Here is a 14211-nt window from a genome sequence, read left to right as displayed (position 1 = left end):
CTATGTTTCGATTGATTTTGTATGATCGATTGATTGATTGATTCAATGAATTCCTGATTGGATGATTTGATGTAATGGTGAGTGATGGTTAAGTGGATGTTGATTTGATGAGTGATGAGTGATTATGCAAGGAAGGCTAGTTTGAGATATTGATGAATGATGATTGAATGTATGCTGATTTGATAGAGTAATGATCTTCTGATTGATTGATTGCTGATTTGATGATTGATGATTGCTTTATGGATTCATGAGTGATGATTGATAAGTGATCCTTGAATGCTTGAAATGATTCCTCCTTTATAATTTATTGGTAAAACAATCACCACCCTTCATGAGAAATGAGTCACCACCCTTCATTACTACCTTTGAGAATAATAGATTATTTCCATACTTTTTCTCCTTTTCTCCTCCCTTCCTCAAATGAAACCTTCTTCCCTTTATATCTTCCAATGTGAGGGAGAAGTCACACCTCTTCATCATGCCTACCCTTTGCAAGAGTCACAACCTTTCACATTTCTGCCCTTGAAAAGTCACTTCCATTACCTTCCTTAATCCCTATGCTCTATTCTTTCTTCCTCTCTCCATTCCATATCCCCCTTTTGAAAGGAGTTGCCTTCTCCCTTTTATATCTCATTTTTGAGGGAGTCACAACTTTTCGTTTCATGCCTTTTGACCATTCATTAAACTTAATTAAATTTGATTATATTATATTTTAATTTTATTCTTTTGTATTTTAATTTTATTATTATTATTAATTATTAAATCCTATTTCAACAAGGGAACATTGCAGTCAACCTTGCCCAAGATCGCTTGTCCTTAAGCAATCACAAGCTAGCATGCTTCCTTAGAGATACCAAGATTCTAATCGGTCTATTTGGAACACATTCTAATGCTGTGAAATATATATTTATTTTTGCCTTTCATCTCACTTTCTCATATTTTTATTTTTATTTTGAAATTCCTAGAGGACATGCCTGCTACATATATCTTTACAATATTTGAATTTTTTACCAGAAATGTAGAACTGATCCTACAAATCCAAACTATTTTAGCTTCCAATTCTTGCGGGAAATGAATGAAACTTTATGGTAAAAAATTTGTCGTCATTTGAAGGACAACACTTTCTGTCATAAGTGACAGAAATTCTTAGTGTTCATTTGGTCTGCACACATTCAAGAGTTCATTGTTCCTTTCATGTAAATACATGTTAGTTTGATATTATGAGGATAGAGCACGTAACGTAGTTGCAAACTTTAAGGAGATGTTAATTTGAGGGTCACTCTGTTCTTCACTTTATTTACTGACAGTACCATTACGTCAGTAGGTTCTCAACGGTCATTCTGTTCTTCACTTGATTGCTTCGATTAAGGCATGAATATAGTTGCAATAGTTTGTAGTTGTACTACTATGTTTTACAGTATAGTTTCTTTAGTGCAACTGATTTATCTAGATGCCACAAACATGTAGAAGGGTTATTCTTGTGCTCCATTAGTTGATATTTATTTAAGATTCACTACTTTCCCTGTTTTCATCGGTGTTATGAGCACAAAACATTTCATGGTACATTATTAACTCCCTGTCTCTCTAGATTCATACAGGTTCAGACATAGTTTCCATTTGTAGAATTTATGGTTTCATCTATTGTTGTTTGTGGAAGCATGCTGTGAGTTTGGTGACCCATTTTATTTGTTGCTACTCTACCTGTATGAATATTTGTGGTAAAACCATCAATTTTATTTGTTGCTACTCTACCTGTACGATGATTAAATAAGTGGTTTGAAACTGCTGGAGATTTTAATTTGCTGTTTTATTTCTGATAGCTGTGTTAACAGGTGACCGTATTTAATAAAGTACACTTATCCTGTGTGACTATTCTTAATAAAATACACTTAGTCTATGTGACTATGTCTAATTAAAATCTCACAGATGATTCTTTCGTCAATCATAAAGGTTATTATCAGAGTTCAAGATCCATGGGATGCTACCAATGACATCATATAAACCCTTAGCAAAATTGGAGGTTGGAAGTATTTAGTAGAGGATTTCATATCAAAATTGGAGGATTGGAAGTATTTAGTAGAGGTTGTCAATGCATGTATACTTGCAAACCCAGCAATTCAATTTCACCATTACAATGCTTTCCCTACTCATCACAATTTCCCAACATATGCTTTCCCTCTTCTACCTTCACTGCCTATCATTGCTAATGTATCAAAAGAGAATGGGACCAATGTTTCAAGATAGAGTGCACCAAATTATATCAATGGCTAGTACAATAGTTGCAGATCTTTTCATAACACTCTCAAGCCACATGTATTTACCATACAGGTCATTTTTGCAATCATACAAGTAGGAAATTTTCCCATCAGTTCTTAGTTCTTAGAGCTGACACCTACAGTTTTATTCTATAGGAAACTGAAACTCTTACTAGGAAAACCAAACCATAACTAACAAAATAGGCTAGAACCTGAGATATGCAGTAATGGAGATAGAACTATCTTGGAACATGTTGATTATTGTAACAAATTATACACAGCCATAAAATGATTCCTTACGAACAAATCATGTTGAACAATAGTCGTATCTGCTTTCCCTTGTATTTCCTTCTCTTCTCTACATGATTGTTTGTTGGGGAAACAAGTAATCTAATGATTAAGGAAAAGCATTTCATATTATGGGCTATATAAGAAATTATATTTGCAATATATTATCATATTGCATACCAAAATACTTTGTAAAAATACAAGTTATTGCAGATTCCCTTAGGTGTGCTGAGTGTAGATTAGATATCGTTTTTCTGATCTTCCTTTTTCTGATTCGATATCCTTGATGAATGCAGATTCTATGTATATAGGAGCTTCTGCTCCATCGTTTGATATTTGTATGATTGATTGATTGATTCAATGAACTCGTTGATTGGATGATTTGAGGTAATGGTGGTGAGTGATGATTAAGTGGTTGTTGATTTGATGAATGATACTTTGAGATATTGGTGAATGCTGATTTGATAGAGTACTGATTTGCTGATTGATTGATTGCTGATTTGATAATTGATGATTGCTTTATGGATTCATTAGTGATGATTGATAAGTGATCCTTTATAATAAATTATTTCCAAACTTTTTCTCCTTTTCTCCTCCCTTCTGAAATAAAACATTCTTCCCTTTATATCTCTTCCAATGTGAGGGAGAAGTCACACCTCTTCATCATGCCTACCCTTTGCAAGAGTCACAACCGTTCACATTTACCACCCTTCATAATTTCTGCCCTTGAAAAGTCACTTCCTTATTTTCTTCCCATTGCTTTCTTCTTCCATTAATCCTTCATCCCTATGAAATATTCTCTCTTCCTCTCTCCATTCCATATCCACCTTTCAAATGAAGTTCTCTTCTCTCTTCATCATGCCTACCCTTTGCAAGAGTCACAACCATTCACATTTACCACCCTTCATAATTTTTGCCCTTGAAAAGTCACTTCCTTATTTTCTTCCCATTACTTTCTTCTTCCATTAATCCTTCATCCCTATGAAATATTCTCTCTTCCTCTCTCCATTCGATATCCCCCTTTCAAATGAAGTTCTCTTCTCCCTTCTATATCTCATGTTTGAGGGAGTCACAACTTGACGTATTATGCCTTTTGACCATACATTAAATTATATTTTAATTTTATTCTTTTATATTTTTATTTTAATTTTATTTATATTCTTTTATATTTTGATTTATTATTATTATTGTAACAAGGGGAAATTACATAAATGCAAAAACTAAATCCTCACATGTTATAATTTCATTTGTGATGCCCTCTTCAAATTAAGTTCTCTTCTCCCTTTTATATCTCATGTTTGAGGGAGTAACAACTTGACGTATCATGCCTTTTGATCATACATTAAACTTAATTAAATTTTAATTATATTATATTTTAATTTTAATTTTATTTATATTCTTTTATATTTTAGCTTTATTATTATTATTTCAACAAGGGGCATTACATAAATGCAAAAACTAAATCCTCGCATGTTATAATTTCATTTGTGATGCCCCCTTCAAATTAAGTTCTCTTCTCCCTTTTATATCTCATGTTTGAGGGAGTCACAACTTGACGTATCATGCCTTTTGATCATATATTAAACTTAATTAAAATATAATTATATTATATTTTAATTTTAATTTTATTTATATTCTTTTAAATTTTAGTTTTATTATTATTATTTCAACAAGGGGCATTACATAAATGCAAAAACTAAATCCTCGCATGTTATAATTTCATTAGTGATGCCCAATCCTCGCATGTTATAATTTCATTAGTGATGCCCCAATGCCCCCTTCATTGGAAAGCATCTAAAAATCTATGGCAACCAATGGCTTCCAAAATTCAGCTAAAACTTGCTAGATAGACTAACAATAGGTTTACTATGGTTGGAAGAGGCCAACAGATTCTAATTGTGCTCCAAGATGTCATGGACTATCTATATCTCATTTTTCATGCCTAAGAAAGCAGGAAACCAAATCACAGTCACAACAAAATTTCTTTTAGAGGTAAATTGAGCAAGATTGTGAAGTCATCTTTGGTTATTGGGTCCACTACCATTGCTCCCAAAAGGGGAGTGTCAAGATTTTTAATAAGACAATGACAATGAAACATGCTTGTCAAATCACACAATTATCTTGAAAGATCAGAAAATCCATTATTGAATCCACAAATGGTTCACCATTGTAAGAGGCCAACAGATTCAAATTGTGCTCCAAGCTGTCATGGACTATCTAGGTAAATTGAGCAAGGTTGAAGTTAACTTTGGTTATTGGGTCCACTACCATTGCTTCCAAAAGGGGAGTGTCAAGATTTTTAATAAGACAGTGACAATGAAACATGCTTGTCAAATCACACAATTATCTTGAAAGATCAGAAAATCCATTATTGAATCCACAAATGGTTCACCATTGTAAGAGGCCAACAGATTCAAATTGTGCTCCAAGCTGTCATGGACTATCTAGGTAAATTGAGCAAGGTCGAAGTTAACTTTGGTTATTGGGTCCACTACCATTGCTTCCAAAAGGGGAGTGTCAAGATTTTTAATAAGACAGTGACAATGAAACATGCTTGTCAAATCACACAATTATCTTGAAAGATCAGAAAATCCATTATTGAATCCACAAATGGTTTACCATTGGAAGAGGCCAACAGATTCAAATTGTGCTCCAATCTATATCTCATTTTTCACGCCTACGAAAGCAGGAAACCAAATCACAGAGTCACAACAAAATTTCTTTTAGAGGTGAATTGAGCAAGATTGTTATGTTAACTTTGGTTATTGGATCCACTACCATAGCTTCCAAAAGGGGAGTGTCAAGATTTTCAATAAGACAATGACAATGAAACATGCTTGTCAAATCACACGATGATCTCGAAAGATCAGAAAATCCATTATTGAATCCACAAGAACTCTTGAAACTGCCCAGTGTTTGAAGCATGCATATAAAACAGGGGAAAATTCTCCTCTTCCTGATTTTGGACTCTATACTTTGCTGCATATGTTACAAGGACAATAGTGCTTTAAGCTGCAGGATCACTACTATCCTCTTAAGAGGAATCTAGAGATTGGAATATTGAATTCAGAATTAGTAATGTGGTTGGTAAAATGGTCCCAAACCATTGTCAACTTCTGATTCTAAGAATTATTAAAAAGGGAAATTGTACACATAATGGTTGAAGATACACTCATCTGATCTGAAAAATTCTTTTAGGAATGTTATATTTCTGGGAAATTACAGTTTTCTACAGTATACCAATCACTTACACACTACCTGCAAGTGACAGACAATGGTTGAAGATACACTCATCTGATCTAAAAGATTCTTTTAGGAATGTTATATTTCTGGGAAGTTACAGTTATCTAGAGTATACCAATCACTTACACACTACCTGCAAGTGACAGACAATGGTTGAAGATACACTCATCTGATCTGAAAGATTCTTTTAGGAATGTTATATTTATGTGAAGTTACAGTTTTCTACAGTATACCAATCACTTACACACTACCTGCAAGTGACAGACAATGGTCAAAATTATAGATTTGGGCCAAAAATAAAACTTTTTCTGTGGCTAGGATGCACAATCAGGTTTTCTGCACTGCCAATCTGCTAAAAAGAGGGACAGCATAGCCACCTTTTGCCCATATAGTAAAAGAAATATCTAAACTATTGGATGTCTTTTTTATTCATCATGGATAAGCTAAAAAGGCTTGGCAAACGTTTTCTTCTAAATCAAACAGAGGCTTTAGAAGACCCCAGGGATTCTATTTAAAATTCAAATGGATAGAATTATACTCAAGTATTTTAAGTCATCAATATCCTACATCTGCTAATGCTTGGTTTGTCATATGGCAGCCATAGAGGTAAACTGAATTACTTATGACATATGTTACAAGGGCACAACTTTATCATGTATCAATCTCAGAAGCCCTAGGCATCGTTACAGTTCCCTCCTGTCAGCTTCAATGTCCCCTTTCCTTTTATCATATCCCATTCCCCTTCTTTAACATCTCTATTCATCAATTGGACCCCATTCAACTATGTCATTCCAAACCCAACTCTCCACACTCTATCCATCTCTGCTCATTTCTTCCTCTTTCTTAGTTCTATCAATCAAAAGCTCATCTTCAAAGGTGGCTTTCTTGAAGCAGCAAAAACTTTATAAACATGGATATTTCAAGTAGTTAACCCACACAAAATCTTGTTATTTCCATCCCATTGTTGGATGCTAGTCCAACTACATTGTATCTCTATCATCGTGATCATGCAAAGCCTCCACCTATGCCACCTATTGTCTCTAAACCACACCTAGAAGAAGACATAACTATCTTCATTGAAACCTTAGGTAAACCTTTCAAGATTGAAACAGAGATATCAAATCTTCCACATCCACCTCCTGCTTGAGTTAAGAATGGTTTTCAGTCAGGAGACATCCAACTTTAACTTAAGACTCCCTCGCAGCTTCAAATCTCCATTTTCAATCAACATGGACTTCAAGGAAGAGACTCATAGTGATGACAAACCTTGGCTTGAGGTTTATCAAAGTACCACCAGGGATTTCTAGCAATCAATACACTCTATCATCATGATCATGCAAAGCCTCCACCTATGCCACCTATTGTCTCTAAACCATGCCTAGAAGAAGATATAGCTAGCTTCATTGAAACCTTAGGTAAACCTTTCAAAATTGACAGAGATATCAAATCTTCCACATCCACCTCCTGCTTGAATTAAGAATGGTTTTCAGTTAGGAGACATCTAAATTTAACTTAAGACTCCCTCGCAGCTTCAAATCTCCATTTTCAATCAACATGAACTTCAAGGAAGACTCATAGTGATGACAAGCCTTGGCTTGAGGTTTATCAAAGATACCACCAGAGATTCTAGCAATCAATACACTCTACCTCACTTCCCACTTCTTCAAATTAAAGTGCCAACTGAAAATATACCTGGCCTGAATTGGATCTTATGACTACTTTATTTGGTTTAGGGTTCAAATCAGTGGAAAACACACTGACTAAAAAACTTAATGTGTTATAGAACAATAATTAAACAGTGCTGAAATGAATATTGACAAAAAATGTAATTGCTTAACAATAGAGTTATATTGAATAAGAGATAGTGTTCAAAGGGAGCAATCTCTATGGGATGGATGTATCCTTGAACTCCGACTCTTCATTGAATCAACATTTTACACAGCTGTGTGATAAAGAAACTGAAAAGTTACTACACATAATAAACCAAGGGTTGTCCTTGGGAACTAAAAAGTCATCCCTCATGGGTGTGACATGCGCTTGAAAACAGAACTGTTATTGCAAACAGAACTGAACTATTTGATAATTGCAAACAGCTAGAAATAAATTCTGGTCTGGTTATTTTGGTGATACCAATTGTTGAAATCATAATTTCTTTACCACATAGCTTGGAATTCAGAACTTAGATGTGTTTGGAAAGCCAAGTTGTCAGCAAGTTTTGATGCCTCAAAAAGGAGGCTTTGCTACTCTTGTGGAGCATCCAATTTAAACTTTCAAGGGTAAATTCTGCTACTATAAGAGCCCTGAAAATAAAAAATACTGAAATTTTTTATTTTTGGAAGTTCTCATGATTGCATCCTAAATGTCACTTGAACATCCTGAGTTAGTTCCTGGATCACTGTGAAACCCTGGGCTCAAATCAAGCATTTCAGGGCAATGACAAGACAAATATAGGTCAAAGAAGGAGCTCTCTATTTTTGGCGAAGCCTATAATTCGAAGTCAATATCTTTTGAAAGTCGTAAAAAAGGTACATGATTTAAAAGTGTACATGAGGAAACCAAAAGAAAATGCCAAATTGCAGACATTTACTCATCCATCTCAAACGACTAATGTGGGGAATCAGGGGAAAGGACTTATTTGTATTGATAATAAGAATGTCTCGGTGATCCAGCTACGGAAGAAAATGACTTAAGACAAATTGCGATAAACAGGATCAGTGCCAGATAACATATAACAAGCTACTAATGTGGGGAATCAGGGGGAAAGGACTTATTTGAATTGATGATAAGAATGTCTCGGTGAATCCAGCTACGGAAGAAAATGACTTAAGACAAATTGTGATAAACAGGATCAGTGCCAGATAGCATATAACAATACTCAAAACTACCATGTATATTTAGAATCAAACCTATGTTACCCGAAGTTTCCGGGACGGGGATGGCAGGGGACGGAGGTACGTGTTTCCGGGACGCTGATTTTTTTGCCAATTTTGGGGACGGCTAGGGACAGCAAAGGAGACGGTTCTATAAAAATAGAGAAAATTAAAATATATAGGGAAATTCAAAATATTCATATGAAAACATGGATAAAACATGCACATATACATTATAGAACCTTAAGATATAAGAACTAGCAGAATTATTATGGCGTCAAAGTCAAATTGCTTATAGAATTCACTGTCTATATGCAGAAATTATGGGGACGTCCCCGACGTCCCCTAGGAGTCCCCTGTCCCCGGGATGGGGACGCCTGAAAAAAAAAGCGGGGAACGTAGATATTATCAAACAGATCTGTATAAAGTCCTTGCTACACAAAAAGGATCAGGGTCTATGGTGCCCCCTAGACTATCAGAAACTAAACATAACATTATCATATAATAAGTGGGGCCTGGACCTGACGCTCGTCTTAAAGTAATCATTAGACTGAAGCAGGGGGTTTCCTTAAAAAAATCATTGCATGGAAACTGATGAATCCTCAAATAATCAGAAACACAAAAACTCGTGATATACAGGAAACAGGACTTCATAAGATCATCATAAAATACAAAGAGAAATATCATTAAACAGAAACAATTCCAAAGTACATATAGTAATTCTAAATCTCATGTAAATTTAGAATCAGCCAGATCAGTAGAAGGCCCTTGCTACACGATAAGGTCCTAGGGTTTTAAGGAGTCCCCTGGTTAACCTTGAGAGCCCTGCTTAGAAGGATATTGAATATGTGATGAAAGAAAATACACAGAAATGACTAGCTTATAACTAAATAACAATACTCAAAGGAGATCACAAAACAGAAGCAAAATTAAAAGCCTATTAGAGCTTTTCATTGGGAAAAGCCACTAAAATAATTACCAACAAAATCATCTCAGAGATAGACGACAGACTAAAAAACTACAGAAATTTCTATGCTAAACATAACATTATCATATAATAAGTGGGGCCTGGACCTGAAGCTCGTCTTAAAGTAATCATTAGACTGAAACAGGGGGTTTCCTCAAAATAATCATTCCATTGAAACTGATGAATCCTAAAATAATCAGAAACACAAAAACTCGTGATATACAGGAAACAGGACTTCATAAGATCATCATAAAATACAAACAGATGACTTGAGAGAAATATCATTAAACAGAAACAGTTCCAAAGTACATATAGTAATTCTAAATCTCATGTAAATTTAGAATCAGCCAGATCAGTAGAAGGCCCTTGCTACACAATAAGGTCCTAGGGTTTTAAGGAGTCCCCTGGTTAACCTTGAGAGCCCTGCTTAAAAGGATATTGAATATGTGATGAAAGACAATGCACAGAAATGACTAGCTTATAACTAAATAACAATGCTCAAAGAAGATCACAAAACAGAAGCAAAATTAAAAGCCTGTTAGAGCTTTACTTTGGGAAAAACCACTAAAATAATTACCAACAAAATCATCTCAGAGATAGACTACATACCAAAAACCTACAGAAATTTCTATGCTAACCGAACTATACTATAGACTATGAAACTACAGAAATTTCTATGCTAGCCAAACTATTTCAAATTTGTCGGTTTCATATCATACTAGTTTCATTTTATATCAGTATTTCTTTAAAAAAAAAACCATAAAGATAATCACCAACAATGTGTTATCCACAAAATCATACAACTAAAAAACAGTAAAACTCAGCATACAACCTTTGCAATGAACATACAGCGCATAAATTCAAAGTACTTACCCAAAATAATTTTGATTGGATATTTGGCCTGCATCATGTTGCAAATAGCTGAGTCCTCTTGCCCTTCCTCTGCTCGCCACACCCTCCTCAACCTCAAATAAAATGCAGATATAAAACACACAGCACAAACAAAATCGAGATATGAAACACACTACACAAGAAGCCGTCACAAGCAAAAGTAAAAATGAAAAAGAAAAGGCATGGCCATGCCAAAAGAAACAAGAAAGAGAAACCTAAAATCAGAGGAAAAGGAAAACCAGAGAATATAAATGAAAATGATCAATTAATACCTGTATATATGCTAATGAAATCAACGGCACTATTATCTAAAACGCAGAAATCGACTTACAAAAACAAAAATCAAACGGCTATTGCATCCAAATCGTTTATTCGTCCTCATCCACGACTGTCAATCGAGAGACGTTGGAGCATAAAAGCTGTTTTCTTCCAACAGAAACTACCGTTTGCTCTGGATGTCCTAAAACGTGGGACTTTGTTGTCTATTTTTTATTCTAGTATTATTCGTTTAATTTAGTAAAAAGGAAAACATATTTTTAAGGATTTTTCAATTGGAATATTTATTTAATTGTTTTTAAATATATTAAATATTTATTATATTTAAATATATTGTTTATCTATAAATATTTATATTTTTTAACAATATCCAATAGCATTCTATTATAGAATTAACAAGCGCTACGTAGTAGCTAGTACTTGCCATTTTAGTATTGTAATTTAATTATTGAATAGTTATAATCATAATTATTATTAAATCTTAATTTTAACTTTAATGATAATAATAACAGTACTTAATAATAATTAAAATTATAGTTATAATTTAATTATTATAGAGAATTAAGATTATAATTCATTATTAAGATTATCATAATCTTAATTAATAATTATTTAGTTAAAATTATCAAATGATTATAAATTTAAAAAAATAATTAATTAAAACTATAGTTATAATATAATTGATCAAAATGACTTAGTGAAAATGCGGAAAAACAAACAACTCGCTCACAAACATCAAATTCATGCGCATCCCAAGGCAGGACAGGCTTCTCTCGCAGGCACACGAACACACAAATCAAGGCACCGAAGGATTACTATTTTCTTGTATCTCATCCTCGCACTACTTCTAGAGGAAGCCTGATTCTAGTAGGACAAAGCAAATGCTCATCTACAAAAAATGTCGCCCTCTATGATATTATTTACAGACCACATATGGCTCTGCACATATACCCGCGAAGATATCTAGACATCGAGCGACAGAAATGGTTCTTTGGGCAAACAAAATACGCGGTTTCTGCTTGCAATTTGGGGAACTGGGCTCCCCTTCCTCAATCGAAATCAGAATGGTAGACGGTGAAATCTAGAAGATTTTAGAAGGCAGAAAGGAAGGGCTTACCGATTTATTCTAGGGCTAGAAGAGGTTTCAATGGTAAACAAAATACCCTCTGCCTGGAAGGCTCTTTCAGGCCTACCATCTCCAATAGATTCACCCATTTGCAGAATCTTGAGGGAGGTTTTTCAAAACCGGTTCCCCGGAACAAGCCAAAAAAAAAAATATCGAGCTTTTGGATAGCTGGAGATCTAGTCTTAATAATGTTAGACCTCAAATATCTAAGGCGGGATGTAAGAAAGCCAAATCTCTGCTTCCTTCCAAACCCACAAAGGCGAAGCTGAATTGGGAAACAAACCCTAAATCAGAAAAGAAAGATGTACTGGAAATCAATGATAGTTTGGTGGAAAGGATTCGACAAACGTGCAGGACTTTTGGGGTTTTTGCTAAATGGTGTGGACTTGGAGTCCCGACAGAGGTAATTGCGGATTGGTTCAAATCTTCCTTCAACCGGATAGTGAGTATTCCTATCTTGTTTGAGGGCTTTCTTTATATTGATTGCGGAAATGCCAAGCATAAGAATGAACTCTTAACAGGTAAATCTTCGATTTTTAAAGGATCTGATTTTAAATTTTGAGATTGACAACCTGCTTTAAATCCATGTAAATTGGAATCATTTAAAGTAGATAGGTCGGTTTTGATCCCTAACTTACCAGTAGAATTAATGGATAAATAAATTATTAGTAAAATCGATAATCATTTAGGAAAATTCGTAGAGATTAGTGACAAATGATGGATGTATTCAGACTGTGTATTGATAATTAATATGGATATTAATGTTAATTCACTTAGCCCTATTGAAATTAGAACTAGGGAGTCAACTTTCTTAATTTACCCCAAAATTTATAAAGGGGTTTTAGATCTAGATTTAGCAGATATATCGATCTCAGTGGTTTTACCCTTTCAAAAGAACCCTAGGGAAGACCCTAAGGTAGATATTTGTTTTAATATGGAAAAGGGAGGGTTTGTAATCAAGGATAGCTTTCCCCCGGCAGGGCAATCTGATGAGGTAGAGGATGGGGAAATTGTGGGTGATCAGAGCATGGGTGAGGGAGTGAATTCCTCTCCCTTGCTATTCCATGACGCTATTTTAACGGATGGTGAGGGTAGGGATACTGACACAGAGGAGGAGGAGAGCAGTTGTGCCCATGAAGAGGTAGGAATGGGTAGATTCTAAAATTTATCTATTGATAATAAGGATAAAAACAATCTTGACAGTGATTGTCGGGTTGCTGGTGAGGTGGGGGATTTGAATCCTATCCCTGAACAGGATGTTGGTGCGAAAGACTGGGGAAGTCTAGAAGAAATCGGTACCCCCTAATCGATGGAGGCTCCCGACAGATTGGAAAAGGTTGAACAAGTGGAGGATTTGGTTCGTAAAGAAAAGGAGGTGAATTGCATTATCAACTATTTATGCGACTCGGTTACTGAGGACATCCTGGAGAATTTATTGGATGAAATAATTGATGAAGAAGAGGTAGAATTACAAAGAAGTCTTTTGATGAAGGGATTACGAATTTTATTAGTCCTCCAAAGGTCATGGATACAGAGGCCCTTATAATGGAGTTACATGACAAGAAAATGGTGAAACTTTTGAAACACTAGGAATTGAACAATGGGTTGGGGAGAAGGTTACACCTGATTGTGCAAAACATTGTAAGAAGAGAGGCAGGAAATCCCTATCAGAGTTGAGAGCTAATGTGGAATAGCTGAAGGTCAAGTTAAACTTACGGATATGTTCCATGCAGGGAAGGGGAAGGTCTTTCCCGCAGCACCATGAAAGTGTTATCATGGAATGTTAGGGGTTTAAATGCCCCTAATAAGTAGCGGATTGTTAAACGTTGTTTGTCTACCTATAGTTCTGATTTAGTTATGTTACAGGAAACCAAACTGGAGAAAGATGACTTAACCCTTTTTGGTAAACGATTAGGCTTCAGACATATTACAGGAGTACTGGCCATTGGAGCCTTTGGGGGTCTGGCCATGATTTGGGATCCTCGCAATATTGGTTTCTCATTATTAGAAACTCATGGCAATTGGATCAATGGAAAAGTCACTAGTTTTAAACATATACTAGATTTTATCACTATTAATGTTTATGGACCGACACAAAATGAGGACAAAAGAAGGGTTTGGAAGGAAATTGAGGAATTCATAAGTAGTACCCAAGAATAGACTTGTATCATAGGAGGTGACTTCAATGCTATTATTAATCAATCTGAGAAACGAGGAGGCAAAGGCAAAACCTCTAGAGCTACTTTAAACTTTGTAGATTGGATCCATCGCAGTGGCTTGGTAGAGATTAATATG

At 35.0% G+C, this 14211-nt stretch overlaps 1 long non-coding RNA gene across 4 annotated transcripts in view; it reads right to left on the bottom strand.

Annotated features, from left to right (window-relative positions):
- The window catches only part of LOC131060747 (uncharacterized), a 52613-nt gene extending 41610 nt beyond the window's left edge, over positions 1-11003 (bottom strand). Inside the window, exons 1-2 of one of the 4 annotated variants that reach the window (XR_009110427.1) lie at positions 10787-11003; positions 10497-10588 (exon numbers count right to left, since the gene is read on the bottom strand). This is a non-coding gene — a long non-coding RNA (uncharacterized LOC131060747). The remainder of the gene's footprint in view (positions 1-10496; positions 10589-10786) is intronic. The other 3 variants (XR_009110426.1, XR_009110424.1, XR_009110425.1) reach the window with 3 other exon arrangements.
- Positions 11004-14211: the final 3208 nt, after the last annotated feature.

This window comes from Cryptomeria japonica, chromosome 10 (genome assembly GCF_030272615.1).
Source record: "Cryptomeria japonica chromosome 10, Sugi_1.0, whole genome shotgun sequence".
In the NCBI taxonomy this organism is placed as follows: domain Eukaryota; kingdom Viridiplantae; phylum Streptophyta; class Pinopsida; order Cupressales; family Cupressaceae; genus Cryptomeria; species Cryptomeria japonica.
This window is presented reverse-complemented; position numbering and strand designations above follow the sequence as displayed.